This window comes from Accipiter gentilis, chromosome 20 (genome assembly GCF_929443795.1).
Source record: "Accipiter gentilis chromosome 20, bAccGen1.1, whole genome shotgun sequence".
NCBI classification, from domain to species: Eukaryota; Metazoa; Chordata; class Aves; order Accipitriformes; family Accipitridae; genus Astur; species Astur gentilis.
This window is the reverse complement of record NC_064899.1, coordinates 13,652,351-13,674,536: the sequence shown is the minus strand read 5'-3', so window position 1 is coordinate 13,674,536 and position 22,186 is coordinate 13,652,351. Positions and strand designations below refer to the sequence as shown.

The 22,186-nt window shown below is 39.7% G+C and overlaps 1 protein-coding gene across 1 annotated transcript in view; it reads right to left on the bottom strand.

Annotated features, from left to right (window-relative positions):
* GMDS (GDP-mannose 4,6-dehydratase) overlaps positions 1 to 22,186 on the bottom strand; it is a 428,755-nt gene that overhangs the window by 85,120 nt on the left and 321,449 nt on the right. The window lies entirely within an intron of this gene.

The following is a 22,186-nucleotide window of genomic DNA, read 5'->3' as shown; positions in this document are numbered from 1 at the left end:
CTGCATTTTTGGTTTGGAAATAACTACACATACACACACGTACCCCGAACTGGGGAAATTCGCACTTTGCTAACATGGTGGCTATTAACCAGTTCAGTGCAACTCTGAAAAGAGTTCAATTATTTCTTATTACAGCAAACAATGCTGTATTTGATTTTCAATTTGTTTCACAGCAGGGGTTTCTGCAGGGGAGACTTTAATATGTTTACTTTTGAACACAGACTTGGTTTAGTGCTCAAGAGCGTGGATTCACTTGTTTAAAGCACTGCATTAATTGACATAGATATGGGGGAAAGAACAAAATTTTGTAATGTTTCAGTCCAGAGTGTTGTTGCCTGTCTGTTATAGAACGATGTCAAGCACATTGAATCATGAAAACATGGGTCCTTTTGGCTCTTTCTTCTGTCACATTTGTTTTGGCTGAGTTGAGATTTTAGTTAAGAGTAAGTAATTAAAAAGGTAACTAGGAATAGTCAACAGTGTATTTGAATAAATTAATCTGTTTTTCCTGCTGAATGTCACATACTAAAGCACCGCAGCAGAAACATTTTCTTTTGACACAGGAACACAGAAAACACTGGTAGAAAAGCGAGACTACCATTAACATCTCTTTCAATGAACCGTTTGTGCAGCAGCAAAAATTGCAATAGGTTTTGAGGCAAAACTTCATGGGATTGTCAACATATTTGCATTTCAGAGGAGCAGGTTTACTTCCCACAGCAATGTCTTTCACAGAGTGCCCTCCCACAAACAAGTAATAATGGATGAGCACCTTCTCAGAGGGCTGGCCAGCTAAGTCAGCTTGAAAGCAGGAAAGCAGATAGAAAAAAGAGGCACGCAATGACACGTGTGACTTCTCCGAGGTATCACGGCAGGTACATTTCATTTTTCTGATATGCAAGCCACTGCTCTAGTGACTGTACTATTTGACCGCCTAGGAGCTGTAGGCGGACAGAATAATTATTACTTTAGATCAATCAAAATGATGTAAACACTTCATTTCCTTTGGAGAGGAAAAGGGAATACCTGTATGGCATGATCCTCCTTTAATAAATAACCAGAAAAGGAAAACAAAATAATTCAACTTTCTCTCCATATGGTAAAGAGGACTGTCATCTTCTCACAGTGTAATCCACAATGCTATTTGCATTGACCTCTTCACATCAGCTTTAAAGAAAACAACTTTAGTAGGTCCCTTGATGGTAGTGGATACTCTGCAAATCAGATTAATAAAAGCTTTGGGACAGCTCAGTTTCTCTTGGTAAATACCACCTAAAATATTCAATTTTTCCCCCCCTATTCTTAATAAATCAGTGTCCAGCATAGCAAGGCGATACATTCCACTTAAATGGTTCTATTTGCAAGCAATTTTTCTTCCCAGTTATTATTTTATGCATCTTCCAAAGTTTTGACAAGATTTTATTAACATGTTCCTTTTGAACCTTTTTGGTTCTTGAACGTGTGTGGAAGGCTGGGTTTTGGGCAACTGCTGTGTAAGTCCTTGACATTAATTGTGCTTTAGGGATATGACCTGCTGGGCAGGACAATGGCAGCAACTTTATTTTTCCTTTCCAGGGTTGAACATCCTAGCCAATGACGCAGAAATACCCGACTGCCTGATGAAACTCCTCTTGTGGGGAGGAGATGTCTTAACTTGTATCTCATATGAGCTTTCTTGGAACATTGGGGTTTCCCTGTAGATTTGAGAGGTTGCCATAAATCACCAATTCCTGTTTCTTCATGACTGGACAAGCTTGCAGGATTCACAGTAGTAGCAGCTTCACAGAAAGATAAAAGGAATATCTAAAATAAGTAACTGATAGTTCTGGTTCTTCTAGCATCGTCCCTGATTTCACAGACCTTCAGCTTTCATTAAGCAGCCCAGCTGAAAACAAGAAGCTTCCTCATATGAGAAGGCACTATTTGAGTGAATAAGGATTTCCAAGATTAGACAGTCAGTCAGAGTCAGAATTTATAGTGCTTCTCCTCTTGACTTTAGCGGATGTTTGCTGTACATAATGAATTCAAGGTCTTGCCTGCCTTTGGTTGAAACTCACACAGCACTGTAGTGTCAGATACATCCGACAGACAGGTAAAAACCAATCCTCATTTATTGGTAAAAATCACCCCCACCCCCAGATACCATGTAGATTGACCGCATATGCAATATTAGTATAAGAATCTGCTATTTACTATGCACTTTTGTAAAGTAGTATTAATATGTGTGAGTAGAAGCAGGATCAGACTTAATGATAATTTTTCGCTATCCCTCCACTTTTAAACACCTCAGTTTTGTAATTCATTGGACACAATTTCAGTGTGGGTGCTTATGCCGAGACATTCAACAATCCAGTCAGTGTTTAAAATATTTACACATTAATTTGGGTATTAATATAAAATAGCGTTAGAAGTTTCTCTTTACTCTAAAACACGCACTACATTGAAGGAGGCAGCTACAAAATACTAACAAAAAAACAGCCTTCGACAATTGGTCCCACCGAGTTTTATACATTTGGATGTATAAACTCTTGTCTACTGTTTCAAAGAGCAAGCAATCACCTTCGTAGAAATACAACTTAAACTGCAGTAAATTTCTAAAGGATCAACTTTGCAACGATCCAACAATGCAGATAGACTTGCTAAAAGCAATTTTTGCCTCAACTCCTACCAGGAAAGAATGTTTAGATTAATGATTACTTGAGAATCTATCACTGCTGGTTCTTTCATTTTTTCTGGCATTCACAATTGTTGGCACTTACAATTACCTCAATCAAATCAGGTATGAAAAAAATGAATGTGCTAAAAATTATGAAATAAGTGATAGTTCTGTTTTGCTTTGAGGAAAGTGCCCAAACACTGTTGCTTTGAATGGGTCTGCATAAACAGTCCACAAAAAAACGCAAAGGCACACCAGAAGATAGAAAAATCTTTGAACAAGCTCAGCATTAAAAAAAAACCAAAAAACCAAAAAACCAAAAAAAAACCCAAACAAAAAAAAAAACAAACCCAAAACTTTATTTCCACAGGTACAGCCCGTGACAACCACTGAGAAATCTGTGTACAAGCAGTAGCTATATGCTTTCCCCACAGCAAGTGCCAGGAATGTGCTTCCCCCCACATCGGACTAATAAAGGCCCTTGACCTATCAATTTCTAGGCATTTCCTTTAAGAGTTCATATTGTACCAGACTCCGGTCTGAGAATGAGAGGAAAGGGGGAGATACAGCTCCAGGTTTATTTGTCATTACTGAATGGCTTACTGGTTTTAACAGAGGGGAAAAGCTTTGTTTAAATTTCCACTGAAAGTAATTAATGGTTATTGACTGGCAAATGAAGAACAGGTGACACTCTGAATTAGAAGATAAATGATCTCATGTTCTAGCGCGATAATGGGTTAGTAATTGCTACAAAGCCTCAGCCTAGTGCGTCCCATCATAATGCTAGATCATGTCCAGAACACAAAGGCCTCTGTGTGAGAGGTATTCAGCCATTCACCTCCCGATACAGCTGCAGAGTGATTTGCTCCATTTATTCTCTGATGGACTGCACAACTGAGGCAAAAGTTCACCCATTCTCACCTTCCTGTTCACATGCTGAACCACATGACCCATGACATGGCTGAACTGAGATAAAAATATTGCCCAGCTTTGGCTCTTAGCTATCTTTTAACCATCGCAAGGTCATATATTTTAGGAATTTTTCTGGTGCAGGAGTGGACAGTCATGGATTTCCCTGTATTTCTTTGAAAAGGCTTTTTTTGGATGGGCTGACAGCAAGTAAAGAAATGACTTGTGTTCAGTTCTGCCACCCTCTCCCTAATTTTTGGCTTGATCCAGTTAACAAAATGTGGGCAAATGTTGAAAAGGAGGAGAAAACTACTATGGAAATAATTTAGGCTTTGGCTCTCTTAGAATAAGACTGCTCCTTTAATGGCAAATGTAACAAAACATATTTTTCATATTTGAACTCTTTTTGGCTCTAGTCTAGTGACTCACTAAGTCTAAAGGCAATACTATGTCATTTACATTTAAAGACAGAAACCTAACCAGAGAGAGATACATGGCAAGTCTAGCAAGCGGACACACTTTTATGATTATGTGGACTAGGATATCTGTTCTGCATGCCTGAACCACAGGCTCTGCCAAAATCTTTCCTCTTTCATCTTTCCCCTCTTCCCTTTTCTGTGCATAAACCCCTGCCAGTAGTAAGCACTGTTTTCAAGCAACATATCCGAACCATGAACAAGTCTTCTCCCTGCCCAAATTTGTTTGCTTACGTAGTGTTTGCACCTGGGCTAGTGAAGGGGAGAACGCAAGCTGGACTAACACAACCCCAATATAGGTACATTCTGTGCATGCCACTGCCGTTATGGTTGTGATGTGTCTGCTTGTCTTAAGCATCTGGAGCATGTTGTAGATGTGTTTCACCATTAACTTCCAGTCCAGCATCCCAGTGAGAAAACATTTATTAACTGGGCTGTCATCCATGGATAACAAAGACTCAGTAGTTGAGGTTATGTTTAACTCTCTATGTATGATACTTTCACTGTCTGCTCTAGCACTGTATATTGTTAAAATGGGCTCGTAATCAGGTATCTGCCTAATTAAGAGAAAAAAGAAATACAAATCCAACTTTCTGAGACCTTAAAGTACAACTGATGATTTTTGTTCTAGAAATAAAAGATGATTTTTCAAGAGAATGAGTAAAGCCTTTTGTTACGTCTCATCCGATGCAAGACCCAAACCAGATATGACTGAACAGACACACAGTGTGATAAATGGAAAAAGTTCCTGTTGGTACTAATTACTATTGCCCTGCAATGTTACACAGCATTTTTTTCCCAAGCCCTATACTGTCAAAAAAATCTTTCATACATATTTCTAGGTATTAAGCAGAGAACTTCTGACTTTGTATTTGCCACACACACAAAAAAATCAAACCAAATCAGTAATGTTTACTTTAGGAGATGGAACAGATAGTTGCAGCCTGATGCAGGTTGCATTGTCTGTGCATTTCAGAGACAAAGAAGCAGAGACTGGTGAATGTCTAGCTCTACTTACTTATCACTTGCAGAGGGCATGGGTTACCTCAAGGCTGTCAACAATTAGGGAGCAATTTCTGACTAAGTCAGAAAACATTACCACCCAGAGAGACCCAAGAGTACATTATCACCATTTATAGCAGTTCTGTCTTTACAGTATTCCATACTCTATTGTCTAGAAGTGGGCAGAAGAATTCAGTGGGTTGGACATGGTACTCTCTAGTGATCCCAAACCTAGCTATCCTGCTGGGGTCACCACTGAGAAGGAGAATTGAGCATTTTGGGCCAAAGCATGATGAGGGATGTGGCAGCAAAGGAGAACCTTCTCCCCATATGGCGAGGACAAAGGCCTGGCATGACTGTTGTTCCTGCATGCATCATAAGGGACTGTTCCCTTTGTGCCACGAAAGACAGGGCTATTGTATCACCTCCTTGTCTGCATTGTCCCAACTCAATTGCACTGGCATGGAAAGAAGCTGCTCCACATCTTCCGTGCTGCGCGACGTGGGGAGATGTCATGCCCACGCACGTCCTGCCTGCCTGGATGTGAAGCAGTTCCAGATGCCATCACCCACCTCCTCCTGACACAACCCAGCCGACCAGCTGTGGTTTCTCAAGCTGCTACAGAAATGACCACAACTGACGATCTTGCCTTAGAAAAGTGAGACTGGGGACATCGACTCAGAGCTCTGAACCCAAACTGACTTCCAGTTTTTCTGTTTATTTACTTTTGGAGGGGCAGGGAAGGCAGAAGAGTTGCTGCACTGGCCAAGTCATCCACATCTGATTGACTTCTGTGACTGTTAAAAGTGTAGGTGTGTTCTGGGTGTACCTGGTAGGCATGGGAGTGTGTTATGTAAGGAGATTATATAAAGAGACAGCAATACGTACATATAATACACAACAGAGGGGAAAACAGAATCTCCTTACACGTGTTCTGCACACAATAGAGGCATAGCACACATGACTGAAAAACACTAATGAAGCTCAAGTGCAGCAAAAAGGTCTTGTGATCAGAGTAAAATATAAGCTGCCTCTGCCTGAAAGCCAACACAAAAGTGTTGGGCATGATCCCGTGCTCCCTGCCACGATGTGAGTTCAGTCTAAGTAATGACTACTGCTTTAGTACTTGTTTCTGACGATGTTATAAGGCAAGGCAAGCACGGCAGGGAGACTTGTGCCAAGGAAAACCACGGGGACGCGCTGCCAGGCATGCTGATACTCCCAAGCAGCCAGTGACAGCAGGAATATGGGAGTATGCATAACCAATGTACTCCTATGCTTTTTTCCTGAAATACAACCCCTTCTTGCTCAGTTACTTAAAAAGTAAGGGTGCGCATCCAACAAGCACGAACCTTACTATGCTGTTACAGTTTGTACTTGAAAGGCAAACCAAAGTTCATGATTGAGATCACCATCTACCTTTGCAACAAGAGTGGCACTTTTCATAAGCTCAACCCTCTCAAAACCTACAGCAAGAGAGGTGCTGCCCAAGAAGGGTGGGAGACATGCCTCTTCCTTTCCCCTGAAGAGTCATCATGCTGTTTTCTCAGATCACCAAAAATCACAGCACTGGTGCAGTATCTGTTGCTCAAGGAACCTCCATTGATGGAAAACCCCTTCTGAACACCATTTAAGTATCTATCAGATCTCATCAGTTTAAATACATGTTGATATGTTTGTTCCTTAACAGTGTAATGCTGAACATAAGGACTCCGATGTCTGTGTACAAAGCTTTTCCTTTAGCGTTGTCCTTTCTATTCACGCAGAGGAGACATTGAGTGCTTATGACATGGCAGCTGCTTCCATTCAGAAGAGCGACGTTTACGGACCATAGACAGTTACATCACCGACAGAAGAAGTATAAAATGAGAACAGATTCGAGATGACAACATTTTCCTGAGAGGAAACACATCATTTGATAATGGCAAATTTACCTTAAGAATCCTAAGAAAGCAAACAAACAACAAAAATCACTTTTACCAATATACATATTAGAAGTCTCCTAGGGTACAGTTACAGAGATAATATCTCGTGACTCATTTTATAAACTTTCTCACAGATATTTGAAGTTACAGTTGATAAATTGCCACAGAAGCAATTTGAAGTATGCTTGCTGATTTATTCAAATCCTATGGTTTGGCCGTAGATGTGAACTTGGTTAGAGCTGATTGTGTTCAGATCCATGATTTTTTTTCTTTCAAGTTAAAAGAGTTTAGTTGATATACTTAAAGATAATAATCCAACAATTATAAAGTTACTAAGATAATAAAACACCTGATAATCTTTGTGGAGCATCTTGAATGAAAACAATATCAATGTCTTTTGAAACAAAAGCCCTCACATCTGTAGGAAATACTAGGAAACACTGTCTAACTTTTCTCTTGTAAGCAGATAGGCCAATTGTTTTACAGATCTCAGGGAGGACTCGTGAAACTTTAGTAGGCAGTTTTATTAATAAAAACCACAAGAATTATAATCCAGATAAACCTTGAAGGTCAACCTTCCCTGTTAATGCAACATGATGTTTCTCACATGCACCTCAGTTGAACACAAAGTTCTCATTGTGTTATCAAAAACTAGATTACTACTACTTTTTTTTTTTCTTTCTTTTTGTGTCAGAGTGTCAAAATATTGTTCTTTCAATACATGGAAGTATTTGTATACAGTTTTATAACTGATCTTTAGTTGCTAGCTGGAGGCAAAAGAGAAACAGTAAAGCTGCTTGTTGGGAAACCTCACCAACAATGAAAATTAATATAGTCCTTTTTTTCCTGCCAGAAAAATTTGAACAGATTTTTAGGTCCACAATGGTTTGTTTATTCTTCAAATGGTTAAATTGGAAGTGACATGTGTGACACAAAGTAATTTAAATGAAAAGATACAGAAAGGATGCATATATACTCTGTTTTTTCGTTTTAATTTTGGAGGATATTGTCGCAATTGCTAACACAGGGGAGCCTTAAATTCTGTTTAAGAAAAAAGGGAAAGAAATTCAAAGCTAAAGAGAGAAAAAATGAGAAAAATTTGACTTACAGAAAGTACATGTGAGTTCTAACCACTCAGGTTTGTATTACCTAGACAAGACAATAGAATAAATACATGTTTCCCAGGCTCCACCTAGCAGACAATTCTGAAAGATATTTGACCCACTTCCCCCTCCCTTCCAGAATTAATTTTGCCTGCTATTTTTATATGAATGAAAGACAAAATACCTCTTCACAAAGCAGCAGACTCCCATTTGACAGGATTACTCACCGCTAAAGTAAAGGGTTGTACCCAGGTTGCGGTGAGGGCAGAGGAGTCTTAGGGACCCATGCCAGGAAGGACTGGTTGGGGCCACGATCTAACCGCGAGAAAACAGACTAGGCTTTCAAGTCAAGTACTGGCATGTTTACCAGAGCAAAACGATCAGCCCCGAAATAATGATCGCAACGGAGATATTGATCACAAAATGTTTACAGTGCAACATCTGACATACGAAAACATCCTGGTTCACGCTTCTGACACCTGTTTGCCTCCTATTTCTTTCCTGGATTGCTCAGACACTCACAGCAAGCTGACGTGCTGCTCCTGATGGGGGTCAGAGGAGCAGCATGACCTACGGATCAAAGTGCTACTGATGTCCACACAATCAAAACCGCTGTTATCTATACCGTGATTCAGACAATTACTTTCCCTCTCCAAATCTTCCTTTCCTTTCCTCCCATTTGTGAACATTGCCTCTTCAGCTTGCTAGCTTCTCCGTTCAAGGTTTGTAGGTCTGCGGGGATCTGCCTAGTACCTATCCAGAAAAGGGCCCTGACTCAGGTTAAACCACTAGTAGTACTGTAAAAAAGTGCTAAGAGCAGCGAAGAACTGCCAGAGCACATGCAGACAGGCTCAGAGGTAATAAATCAGTACTTTGTAACATTTATACATGTTTGAGGGTATAATGGGGAAGGAAGAGGAGCAAGCCTTTAAGATAGTAAAAGTAACAAAGCAAGAGCACTGAAATAAAGTTTATGAACAGTATTATTATTTTTTTAAGAAATACAGGGAGATAGGCTGAGTTAATAACATAAAATTAACTTGAATTCTATTTTATAATTTCCATTTCCCCCTCCCCCTAAAATTTCCAGAATTTTTGCTTCATGCTTTTTAACGCTAAGGCATTTTCTCCGCACACTGCTACCAGTTTCCAAACAATATTACACTCTGAATAGTAATCTAAAACAGTTGACTTGAAATATTAATTTACTCATCCTGAGGAAAACATTTAGTATTCATTGGGTTCTTATAAAATTGGAGTTATCCTTGTCTGAATAATCTGTGTAAATAAAGAGCATGCTACCTTTAACACATCATTGAAACGTCACCTTCTGATTTTATTCCAGTTTTCAGTCCAGTGGATTTGGAAGTAAAAAAGATTTTCACCATTAAGTCATTGTTACTTATGATGCAGTAGTAAAAATGCACACCAAGCACTGTTTTACTAACTATAAAAAACACAAAATCACCTGAAAAAGTATCAAGATGCTAAAGTATTCTCATTCCTGGTTCCATGGAATTTTTATTTTCCTTTACCAGAGCACGTCAGGTAACAACATTTTGGAATGTGATGCTAAATGCTCTCGGTTGAGTACAGACAGGGACAAGAGCACAACCTTGATGCCTCGGGGGTACGGTAATGCAATAGAAGGATTTATTTTCTTTTTTATTTTTACCTCATGTCACAAGTTCAATTTTAGGCCAACAGTACCCAGAACTGCTACTATGTGATATAGCAGCTTATGAAAGAGTCTGGCGGTTTTAACCCAAGCCCTAAGACAGAGGAATCCATCTCAGATTTGCTGCCACAGCGTTAGCGTTACCGTTGCTCTGACCAAGTTCTTCTATGCTCAGGGTCAGATACCACCTCACGGTCTATGCCATCTCAAATCGGGGCATGGGAATTTCAGCCAGAAAAAGTCAACGGTAAAATGATCCCAGAAACCAAAGGACGTATTTTAGAAGTCTGTGCAATGCAGCTGTGAAAAGGCAACAGGAAGATTTCTTTTGAGCATGCTCAAAAATACATTTGGAAAGCACTTCACATTGACCTTCCCTTGGCTTGTCCTGGTCGTTCCGATCCCAGCGTCATTAGTAATTGCTACTTCAGCAACAGCGGTTAGTCACACTGGATCCTAAGTCAGGGAAAGGGAAGGGTCTGCATCAAAACTGTAGATACGGTTGCTCTCTGTGGGCTAGTGTCAAAATGGAACAGAAAATTTTATTCAGTTTGTTCCCAGCAATAAATACAGTCCTGGCATCCTGGATAAATCCTTCACATAACAGCATGTGTTCTTTTATGCACCCTGGGAGCGATTCTATTTAAAGCCATGGAATTGTGGGTGTGAGACTGTAAGCACATCCACTTACCCAAAACAAAATTAAAACCTGTCTTATATTAGAGTCAGGAGAGCTGTTACGAAAAATGCAAACCATATGAAGTTTTAAGTATACTTATGTTTTTTATCTGTCTCTGTGTAGCATATACAATTGACTTTCACTGCCTGAGATGAAGTGCTGACAAGTGTTTTACCATATTATTACAGAATACCCCAGTAGCATTATCACACTTCAGCTTTTGCTTGCAATAAATCTCTGCTACATGCATGTCAGAAGTCATTGCTCATATCACATCCAGACAAAGTAAGGGCCCTCCCTCCCCAATGGACACGAACGAGACTCTACACACACTAGGTATTCTGCCATTAAGGTTGGAATAACCCCTGCAGGCCAGACACTGGGAACAATGTTCCCACAAGCATTACTTGGCAAGGGCCAGAGGTTTGTTCTCAGGCAAGTAACAGTGGCACAGGCATGAGTCATTGCAGAATGCAATGGATTTATCACCACAATGACATTATCATCCTTTATATGCCGGTTTCCATGTGCAAGTCTCTTCCCCCTCCCCTCCCCCCCCTTCTTGGAGATTTATAACTCAACTGCTGAAATGTATTTCACATGAACACAATTCTCTGCTCTCTCTATTTTTTTTTAAATAGCTATACCATAAACCATATTCTAATTGCATGGGTCCAGCTTTAGGTCCAGCCTGTTTATTGGTTTCAGTTTGGTCAAAGCAAATGATGAGCAGACACCCTCTCCAGTGTCCCAGTCTCAGCGGTGATAATGACTCTCTTTGTGGCCTTGACCAAAGCACTTATTCTTACCTCCTAAATTTTGCCGTCTGTGAAGCTGGAGTGATAGTTTTTATGCAACTAGAGTGCTATAAGAAAGTTAAGGGTAGCACAGACATTTAATGACGAAGTGCATTATTAGTTATAGAATTAGATACCTTTGCACTTCTACAGTGGAAAAAAGGTATTTTTCCCCTCTAAAAGGTAGGAATTCAGACATTCTTCCTTAATACTGACTAGCTCTGGACTAATTAAAAATCAAATTAAAGGAGCAAGGAAACCCAAGGATGAGAACGCATGGAAATGATTGTTAGATTACACATTCCAAAACTCAGTGAAATAGACATTTCTTGAGATACTGCACATTTCCGTTGTGATGCAAGAGATAAGCGAGATGACTACTCAGGCGATCAAGATACTAATAAGCAAACTACAGTGGTTTCTTGGGGTCTTTTTCTCTCTTGTTTAACCTTCAGCATATTTACTTTTTCCCCCCCCTTTTGCACAATAACGGAGGGAAACCTGGAAATAAACTCTTTGAATCTTTTCCCACAGAAATGAGCTTCATCCTGCAAACCGTGCCTGATTGTGACTTCACATGAGATTAATTTCATGAATTTCTAGAGCCCGACTGTCAATGTAAAAGACAGGAAAGCAGGGCCTGTAGTTCATGTTAGCGTTAAGTAGCTCTCTGACGCTGCAGTTTTTTCTGCGTTAGACCCAAGAGGTGGTTGTAAACCCAGGTGTGAAACAAACTGTTGCATCAAATGGTGAAACAATAACTAAACGTATTATTAAACCTTGTCACTTAGTATTCTTCCCCTTTCCAGCACAAAGAAAAAGACCGAAGCGTGAGACCATGTGCGGGAAGGAAGGGGAATAAAACCATTTAGCTGCACATCCCAGGGAAACTTCTAAAGCCTGGGACTGTTGCAGTCAGACCTCCCTCGAATCCTGCTCTCTCTAGCTGCCACCTCTCCTTAGTCCCCACGCTGACCCCCTGAATCAAGCCAGATGGGACTGGCGGAGACATGTCAAGGAAGTGCTGAAAAGGTGACTTGGGTCTCTGGCAGCTAGTCTGGAGCTCGTTTCTATGCGAAATCTCTGGGGGCTGCTGCTTTGCAATTTCTCAGGAATGTTTAATTCTCCTCATCCCTTTGCTGAGTCTCTCTGGAGAGGTCACGGAGGCCTGTGACATCCCTGGAGGGCACTGCCTAACTAAATTAGCATGAGATAACTTTGGACTCTCTTCCAAACAAGAAAATACAAGGGAGAGAATTTCATTAAAAGCAGAAGACTAGGTGATCCAAGTTAATCCCAGCCCAGAGCTGCTGCAGAAATGTTCTCTGTTTATATTTTGACTTTACTCTCTGTTACAGAGTTCACTGACTATAATGGAAGCTGTGTTAAGTGCACAACTTGACCTCAGTTGACCAAATCTTAGTTTCATAAGAAAGACAAAAAGTAGGTTTGGTGGCTCTAAAAGGTTTGATCAGTTGCTGTTTTGCCTGTTTGTGTGTGACTATGTAGGGTGCTGAGTAAATGGTAAATGATAAACACCAATGTACTTTGCTCTTTATATGAGCTTCTTAATCAGGAAACACGAACTCTTTAATATACATCAGTATTATAATTCATACATATATGTGAGTGTAGGCTTAGCATTCATTAGCAAAGCAAATACGATGAAGTCCCAAATTTGCCTTTTTTTTTTTTTTTTTTTTTTTTTTTTTTTTTTTTAAGACTTGTGTACACAGGGTTTTGTTTAGGTTCCCCCAATGGATGAAGGAAAAGAAATGTACCTCAGGAGCTAAAAGGAAAAAGACAACTTAGAGAGAGGGAGCGCCAACATCTGTACATGCTTCTGCAATAGTATATTTCCCATGTAACTCGAGGGCAGGGTAAGACAGAAAGGTAGCTCAACACACCCGGCAATATCCCACCTCACTTTCCAGCAGTGAGAGAATCGTAGCAAATGCCCTACCAAATACCTCCAAAATAAGGACTTGATTCTCTGTAGACAAACAGGATGGGGAGCGAATTAGAAATTTTTCACTCGAGCTGAGGTTATAATAGCCAAATCTAGGGAAACGGGAGATGAAGTAAAAATGTACCCCCCAAAACCTCATTGCCTGAGCTTGGTCTTTTGGAAAAACTGGGTTGGGGAGACCCAGGAATTCACACTTCAAAGTCTTATTAAATATATTGGTAGTAATAAACTGAGACCACCTAGCTTAGTACAATATGAATGAAAACCATATTATTCTTACAAACCTGAGATTAAAAAGTGAAATCTTACTTTATTAAATGCTGCTTATAAGCCAGTGCTGCATAACAGCATGTTTTGGATATATTGGGACAAATACTCCTCCTTCTGAGAAGGCAAGAAGGAAAAGGTACAAAAGTTCATGCAGTTCACATTAAGGACAACCCAACGTGCTCTCTCCCTTCAGGAAGGAAATATTAGTATGGCCTCTTAGCTACACTCCGAGGGCAACGATCTGCTGGGAAACAAGACTTCAAATCGACAGATCTTGGGGCACCTAAACTAGGCTTCTTAGTCCTGTCATAATTGTCTCCTTTTCATAAAAGGACTGCCACTTTGCCATGGGTGCCACTGAGTTTGTACACACACAGTTAAAAATCAAAGCAAATTTTCCCACTGAGCTTTTTCAGAAGAACTGAGTGTCTGTTTGGTAGGTGCTTTTTCTAGTCTTCCTCAAAAAGATGAAGAGATATCCCAGAGAAGAAAATTATGCTAGCATGGGAGAGAGACTGGAGAAAATGCATGAAAATCAACTCTTCCTTTCACAGTGAATACTCCTTCCCCCTCCCTAAAGCTTGTTTCATCACCAAAATCATACCCTGAAATCAGGCATGTGGGCCCAAATCCTGCCCCCCTGGAGTCAGTCAAATCTTTCCTGTAGACTTCTGTGAGGATGGAATTTCATTCCGAGTGTAGGAGCCTGTCATGGCCAAAGGCAGAAAAAAAAGGGTGTTTTCCACACAAGCTCTGCTTTTCTACTTTTGTGCCCCTTGGGAAACTGATGCAATTAGATCCCTATTATTATATACTGGAAGGGCACATTTGGCACTGGATACGAGTTTATGTACTTTAAAAAGTTTACGTACTTAAAAAACAGAGGGAGATTTTAAATATAAGTTACTTGCTTTCAAACATCAGACTTTATATATAAACAGTTCAGAACTGCTATAGTCTGGTAAGTGAATAATTAGGAAAAAAAATGCATGTGAAATACATGATAAGTTGGCAGAGAAAGTTTGCTAAATAAGACTCTTCCCTCTTTTTCGTGCCAGAACAAGAGATAACAATTCATATATGTGTCCAAAAAATAATCAAACTAACTTCAAATATTTGAATGAGAACCACAAGGAAGGAGACCTAAATTTATAGCTATAGGCTTTTGTCTTTACTGTAGGGCTTCCTGGAAAGGTGCAAATAGGAAAATTAATCCAAACAAACTAAAGATGTGATCTCAACAAATCTACTTATAATGGCATTAAACACATCCTTTGTCAGAATGAGAGTCCTCCCTTTCATCTACCTAAATTCAGGACACTTCAGTCCTTAATACAAGCCCACATTGGGTTTTAATGCAACTGAACTCATCTACTTTATGATTTCATGCAGGCTGATTTTCCTGGTCCAGACCCATCAGTGTACTGCACTGCAAGGAACAATGTGCATGGTGATAGACTTTGAGTTCTTACTGTGAACACTGAATATTCTTGCTTTTATTTTGATTTAAAGACAGCTCAACTTGTGTTCTGCTTCCTTAAAAACTTGCTTCCTCCTCCACGAGTTTTAGTCTATGTTGCCCTAAATTATCAGCAATGGTATTTTGAAGTATTTACCAAATAATGTTTTGTCTCCTGAGAAAGCAGCAAGTCAACAGTGAAGAAAATCCTTGCATTTTCAAATACAACATGCACAGAAGGACACGCATGCACGCTATGTATCCATCTTCATATATCATATGCGTATCCTGGTACATCAATTAGTTTGTAATATGCTTTCAGATATTTCTGGGTAAAGGTACCACAGAAACCTAAATAATTTTCATCATATCTGAGCTTTTACATGCCTTACCAGAACAGACCTAGGTAGCGAGGAAGGATTTTGCCTTTATGTCGCAGGGCAAGAAAGGAAGATGCCTTTTTTCCAACTACCCCAGCAATTCAATGCCTGGAGAAGCAACAGGAAAGAAACCAGGGTGACCTCTCTGAACTCATGGAAACAGCTGCCAGCTCAGCAGGAGGAACATTGCTGATGGACTCGAGTACGTACCACTGGAAGAAACCTTGAAGCCAGTTGTTTCTGCCTCTCTCTCTTTCTTACATCCTCTATCCCTAAATTATACAAATGGAAGAGCAAGAGAGGACTTTCAGAAACCTCAGGAGTCAGCTTGTTATTAGACTGGATAAAGAAGTTGCCAAGTTAAAGTTTCCAGTTATCCATACAAAATCAAAACAATATAATTGCTGTATTGAGCAAGCAAGGCATAACTTTGTTTAAGATATGATTTATGTATTATTTCAACCTTCTCAAACACTTTGTATTTTGGCATATTAATATTCTTGCTCTCTGAATTTAAACTTCTAAAAAAAATATTTAAACTTCTAAAGAAAATTTAAACTTGGCAGATGTGAAACAAAACTATGTCTCATCTGTAGAGAAAAATATCACAAAAGGAAAATGCTGACTTTTCTAATTCTAGTTTTAAAGGTACCTTTGAAAGTCTTCTAGCCAGTTATCACAATGGAGTTCAGCGACAACTTATTTCCTCCACCTTTGAGAAAATGAAGTTATTAAAAGCATAGGAAGCAAAATAAGCAGAAATGGTGAATTTTTATTTTTTAAGCTTAAAAGTGTGAGAATGTCAGGGAAACCAGAACACAGCTGCCATCCTGATCCTGAATACTTTAATACACACATTTAATCTTAGGCATCCAAGGGGTCTCATGCATGTATACATTGGGGAAGTACATGCATGTTCTTGCTCCAACACCACACAGAGATGCCACATGGCATTGAATCATGGCAGCTGGTCAGTTAATGTTTCTTTTTGTTTCCCCTGTTGTGAAGCCAGTATAATTGTATCATCTTAAGACTCTGTTAGAAAGCTTTAAGTGAAAGCACTTGTACTTGTGATGGCTTAAGAGCACACAGCAAATCTGCTCTCCTGGCTCAGCTACACAAAGCAACTCACTAAGCCACAATAACTTGTACACGTAACTCACCCCTAAATGCCTGTTGTTCCTCTGTTTTCTTGGTCGTGGGTTTTGTTGTTGTTTTTTTGTTTGTTGTTTTTTTTGTTTTTGTTTCCCTGCCCCAGCCCAAAATCTAGGAGATTCAAGCACAGGCCCTGGTTTTGCAAATACTTCGAAATAGAGGGTGTACACCAAACTGGGCTCTGGGCAGAAGCTTCATCAAACTCAGACCTTTAAAGAAGAAGGTTAGGCTCTGCAGTTAAATGAAAGAGTTGATATGGGGCTCAAAGCAAAAAGCAGAAGAGGGAGGGGGAGGAGAGGAGGAGAACATTTTCTGGCATCTGACCCAGGTTTAAAACTGTGTTTCATTTTCTTAAACAAAACCAAAACACTCCTCCAACTTTGGGAAATCCCTAGAAAAACAACAGAAAACATTGTTTCAGAGGGCAATTATGGTCACTAAAATGACACATCATTTATGAATGGAAGTACTTAGAAGAGAGTAAACTAATTCTTAAAGGACAATAGCAAACACACATTGGGCCTAAATTTGCCATTTCCTTGGCACTGTTACATTGGCAATTCAATTACTTAAGATTTGCACTACTGTAACGAAAAGCAGAGCCAAGCCCATTATTTCCACCAGTGACAAAGAAATATTTATATCCTAACCATGCAAAAGTCTTTCACATTCACACAGAATGAATGATTTAATCAGTAAATGAAAATACAGACCGATCAGAAAATCCCTAATAGTAGTAGTAACAATAATTATGATAACGATGTGGCCATACATTACAGGCATACATTATTCAGCTTCAAAAAGATGCCTCTGTCTATCAGTCATATAAGTCAAGAATTTTATGGTTATCTTATTAAATGATATCTACAGAAACACAAAGCTCAACAACTGAAGAAGTGCTATGCAAAACTCCTATCGTTAGTAAATTTACAAAGGCTAACGTGGTCCAGTTTATCGGCATCCCAATAGTACTGATATGGAAATCAAAATAGTAGCCACTAAGAAGCAACCAGTTCACAAGTCACACTTAAGACTTTATATTGTAATGAAAACCCCATTCTTCAGTATCTGGTAAAAGTAATGTGTGTGTTTATTATCAAGGTCAGGTTTAAGGCTTTCCATGCCGTCACTTTTAAGCACTCCAGTTTTGAAAGCAAGAGGATAAATACTTCAAACTGCATTTCCCTTCAGTCCCCCCTACTGCACAATCGACCAAGTTCACAATAGGAAACTTCTGTCCTCTTACGTATTTAGTGTAAACCAGACACATCTCACTAGATTTTTAGTCTTGTTTACTGACGAGACAAGGCTTATGCACTTTATATGCACATAGTTATGTGTCCAGTAACTCCTGCTTTCCTGCTGGCTTGTTTCAACCAAAATTTGGCAAAGGGACAGCAGTACCAAAAATATTAAATGACTGCAAGTCTTGCTGTAATAGGAGTCATCAAGAGGAGAGATACCCTGTTGGATCACTGAGGGAATGGCCAAGCCTGAATGTAACCCCTACTAGGTACCGGGGAACGCACAGAGGAAGGAGCTATTACAAAGGCTGGGAATGCATGGGAGCCTTCGAGCAGAGGTTGCAGCTCACTGGATACTAGAGACCCAGCCATGTGCTATAAAATGAATGGCTTGCTTACAGAACTACATCTTCAAAAAATGAAGTTCAGACTTGCCAGCTTTGGAGAAAGATTTACCGTGCAGGAACAGAGTCTTTGCTTTTTTGTTTCATTTTAAATGCTGTTGGCTTGCGTAACAACTAACACATAATAATTACAAACGGACAGGCTGAGGTTTGCTCAACACACCTGAGCGGCAGCATGAAATTTTGTGTGAGTTTCCCCACCAGCTGCTCCTGTCCTACCAAGGCAAGCGCATGGGATGCTGGCAGGGAAACCCTTTGCCCCTTCCAGTCAGCTGGATGCTGCAACACCGGTGTCCCAAAGAGCAGATTAACCTGGCAGGCACCGAGGGCAGACCACGGCTGGTCTGGCGGGCCACAACAATAGCAAATTGCTTCCTGCCAGGAGCAAGGGTTAAACCAGGAAACACGCTGCTCTCTTATCGTTGCAGCGCATACCCAGGTCTGCTGACAGCGTCTGCTTGCTTGCCCCTAATTCCAGGCAGGACCACGCAGCAATGGTGTAGCTCCTAACATGACATGGGGTTTGGGGGCACCCAGTTCGCTGCTTTTCTAAGTGGATTGACATATAGAAGTTAGTTTGATTAAGGAGACGAGAAAATGTAAACCAAACGTAGCCAGTTCAAACTGCTTTTCAATTCCTAGCACTCTCTGATGGAACTGGTTCAGGGAGATTTCTTCCTTTGTGCTCCACATCTCGGCCCAGATCTACAGAAAGCTCTCGGTGACAACAGTCCCACAGGTTGTACTCGTGGCTCTGACTGTGGCTGGACAACAGGAGCCTATAACATCCTTCAACTGCGAGCGGAGATAAACATTTGCCAAAGTCCCAAATAAACCGCCATCAAGGCACTTGTCTCGGATCAGCCCTGATCTCACCAGCAGGCATCGCTGCTCAACTGGAAGACAAATTCTTTGTACGTATGCCAAGATATTTCATCTCTTAATTGAAGTAAAAATGTCCATATATGTGGGTCTCTATAGGAAGCCATTCTTGCCTTGTGCATTCCCAACATAGTACTTTCTAAACACATCTTCAGTCATGACTCAGACCTGGGAATGCCACTGCGGAAGAAGGATGCACCGCAGCACAAACACTTGCTAATCCAGACAGATTAGCGTGGGCTATTGGGCAGGTGGTTAGAGATGGAGAAAAACAGGAGAGTATATCCTGTCTTTGGGGTAACAGAAAGATGGCAGATCTTATATTTTACATCACATTGTGGTATCTACCAAAATCCCTTTGAAAATTTTCACAATTAGATACTATATAATATTTTACCATCCATCAACAATGTGAACAGAAAATATTTACAGCTTTTTGGAACAATAAGCTATGTTAGTCCTATGAAAAGCATTAAGCCATCATCTTTCCATAACAATTTCACAAGTACGATCATAAGTATTTTTCTTCAGATGTTGTCTGTGTGTGTTCAGTTTGCAGTTCCATGCCATTAGAAGCACACAGACGTTCCTGCCTCTTGGTAAATACTATGTAAATTTGTTCCTATGATTACAGCACTTGCTAAAATGAGCATAATAATTAGGAGGCAATCCTTACTTTATGAATTTTCCATAGTAGGTTTGATGCTCCAAGATAAATCTCCAGTTCATCAAAATAGCTGTGCATGTGCTTAATTTTAAACATACTCTTACTCCACCACAATTAAGCAAAAGACTTAAGTACATGCTTGTTGCTTGAAGGGGTTTAAATCTGTTGACTTTAATTAGATTTATGCCCAGACTGAAGTTCTTCCCTGCACTGAGGCCTGTGAAGTACAGCGGTTCAAAAGAGGAAGTACAGAATGAAAACTAAGTGAGCCTATTCCAATTATCATTTTCATATGAAATAATACTTTATATTTTTAGACGCTCCATATGCATTAGCTATTTAAGACCTACATCATAATCCATAAAGAAGACAGTAAATGCTTTTGCTTTATTTTACATTATACAACTCCATTGTAAAAAAATCTCACACTTATATCAAGCCTCATAAATAGCAATTCAAACTACAAAAAGCGGACTCTTTTCCTTGTGAATTAGTCCTAAGAGAAGAGACAGAAAGGGTCTTACAGATAAAATAATCATATGCTTTTTATGCAATTGCTTGTGGCATTTCAGGACAATGCCTTTATGGACACAGATATATATATATATATATATTTTAAATGGTTTGGTGGTAACTTTTCTAAGTAGATACTGTATTAAGCCTTCTTTAGAATTTTCTTTTATCAATACCCTCTAAATAATGATCAGTGAAGCAACCTCCATAAAAGAACTAGATACTAATCATAATTTGAAATCAGACAGACAGGAAATTGCCACACCCTATGTTAGCGAATGCATCCAGGTCCCATGGTAGTCTTTAGAGTGAGTTTAGATTGTCTATGGGAAATGAAATCATGTGCCAAAGGCCAAGTAAACCCAAAATTAAAATTCACAGTAATGTCTCCCAGTTGCATTCATAATCCTGCTTATTACCTCTTACATCATTATAAAGTGTTCTCCAGAATAAAACAACCCACTGCTGCGCTATGTATACCACCGCTACACTACAGGCTGTCCAAGTTCTGCTCCAAAGGCCAAATATCACCCACTCAGTTTTAAAAATTGTGCTCAGGGTCATCATTCATGTCTATGTGGTGGTCAGACTCTGGGATACTGTGTGCCTTGGAATTATCTGCTGCTAAGTCCCAGGCTTGTTTTATCGCAAGTCCTCTAATTCACTTTTAGATATTATATTCTATATGATGACGACAGCAACTACAATCTACACGCTATTATGCAAATAAAGAGTGGCTCTTCAATTCCCAGGAAGTTATCACTGCAATTACTTGCTTTAGTGTTTCTGGACAGTGTCTTTGTGGACACATGCATATATTTTAAATAGTTTGGTGCTAACTTTTCGTTTACATGGATTTGTAGTACCTACCATCTCTCCAAAGTTCATATTCAGTGGTCTCGATTCCCTTCACTGTTATTTGCAAGAACAGGAATTAGAAACTTTGATGACCTGGTGAAATCACTCACTCAAGAAATTAAACCAAACAATAAAACTAAGTAGCCTAAATATTGTTTAGCAGAAACATGGCACCTGCAATCCATTACTGAAAGAAGAACTCAGTACCATAAAATACAGTGATCAAGTTTTCAGATAGTGCAAAAGATGTTAGTGAAGAATGAAAATAGAGTAAGTTTATTTTCTTCTGGCTTCTAAGTTCATTTAGATTTTGTAGTTGGCAGCATGTCAGGACCAACAGGCTTCCGGCAGGAGATCATTATTTTAAAACATTAACTCCCATGTTAATGTTTGATTTTGCTAATGTTTAAATTGGGATGTATTTCTGAGCAGGAGAATGGAGGACAAAAAGGATCACACACAACACTTTTTTTCTCCAGTAAAAGTAGTCAGAGTTGAGTTACAGAAACAAAACAAACCAAACAGTCCGCCCCCCCCCAAAAAAACCCCAAACAACCCCATCCTGACTTCTTCCTTCTTTTGTAAGAGACATTGCCTGCTTAAAATTAATTGCTGATATTACACTCAATCTCACTTTTAAAACACGCTTAAAATATACCTACTTAAGCTAACGTAATGTAACAGACATAATAAAATTCACAGAGGTAACTGCTAAATCCAACATGCAGGAAAGATCAGAAAATACAAAGAAAAAGTTTAGTGATAACAGAAGCAATTTATTGGGCATAGCAGTCTTTGCCAGATTTCTGCTGTCTCACTATTTGAGTGACGGCTCCTGCAGAGCATCAGCCTTGAAGCTGTGTGTCATCAGAGATGCAGTGTTCTGGAAGAGACCTAAATCTCAGCCCCTGACTATGAGAAGTCATCAGAGATTCCACCATACTTTTCCTGAAGAAAAGAGGTATCGGCTCCTGGTCAAGTAGTATCTAGGCTAAATAATTGGCAAGCTGGCATGGGGAGTATGGGAGTGCAAAGACAGAGATGAATCACAAACAAAGGCAGATTGTAGAAATAGAAATTCTTGCCTCTTGGGTTACCCTCAGACTTAGCTCCGTAAAATAGCTGAGGAACTCACATAAGCTCACTAATGCACTCTTCAA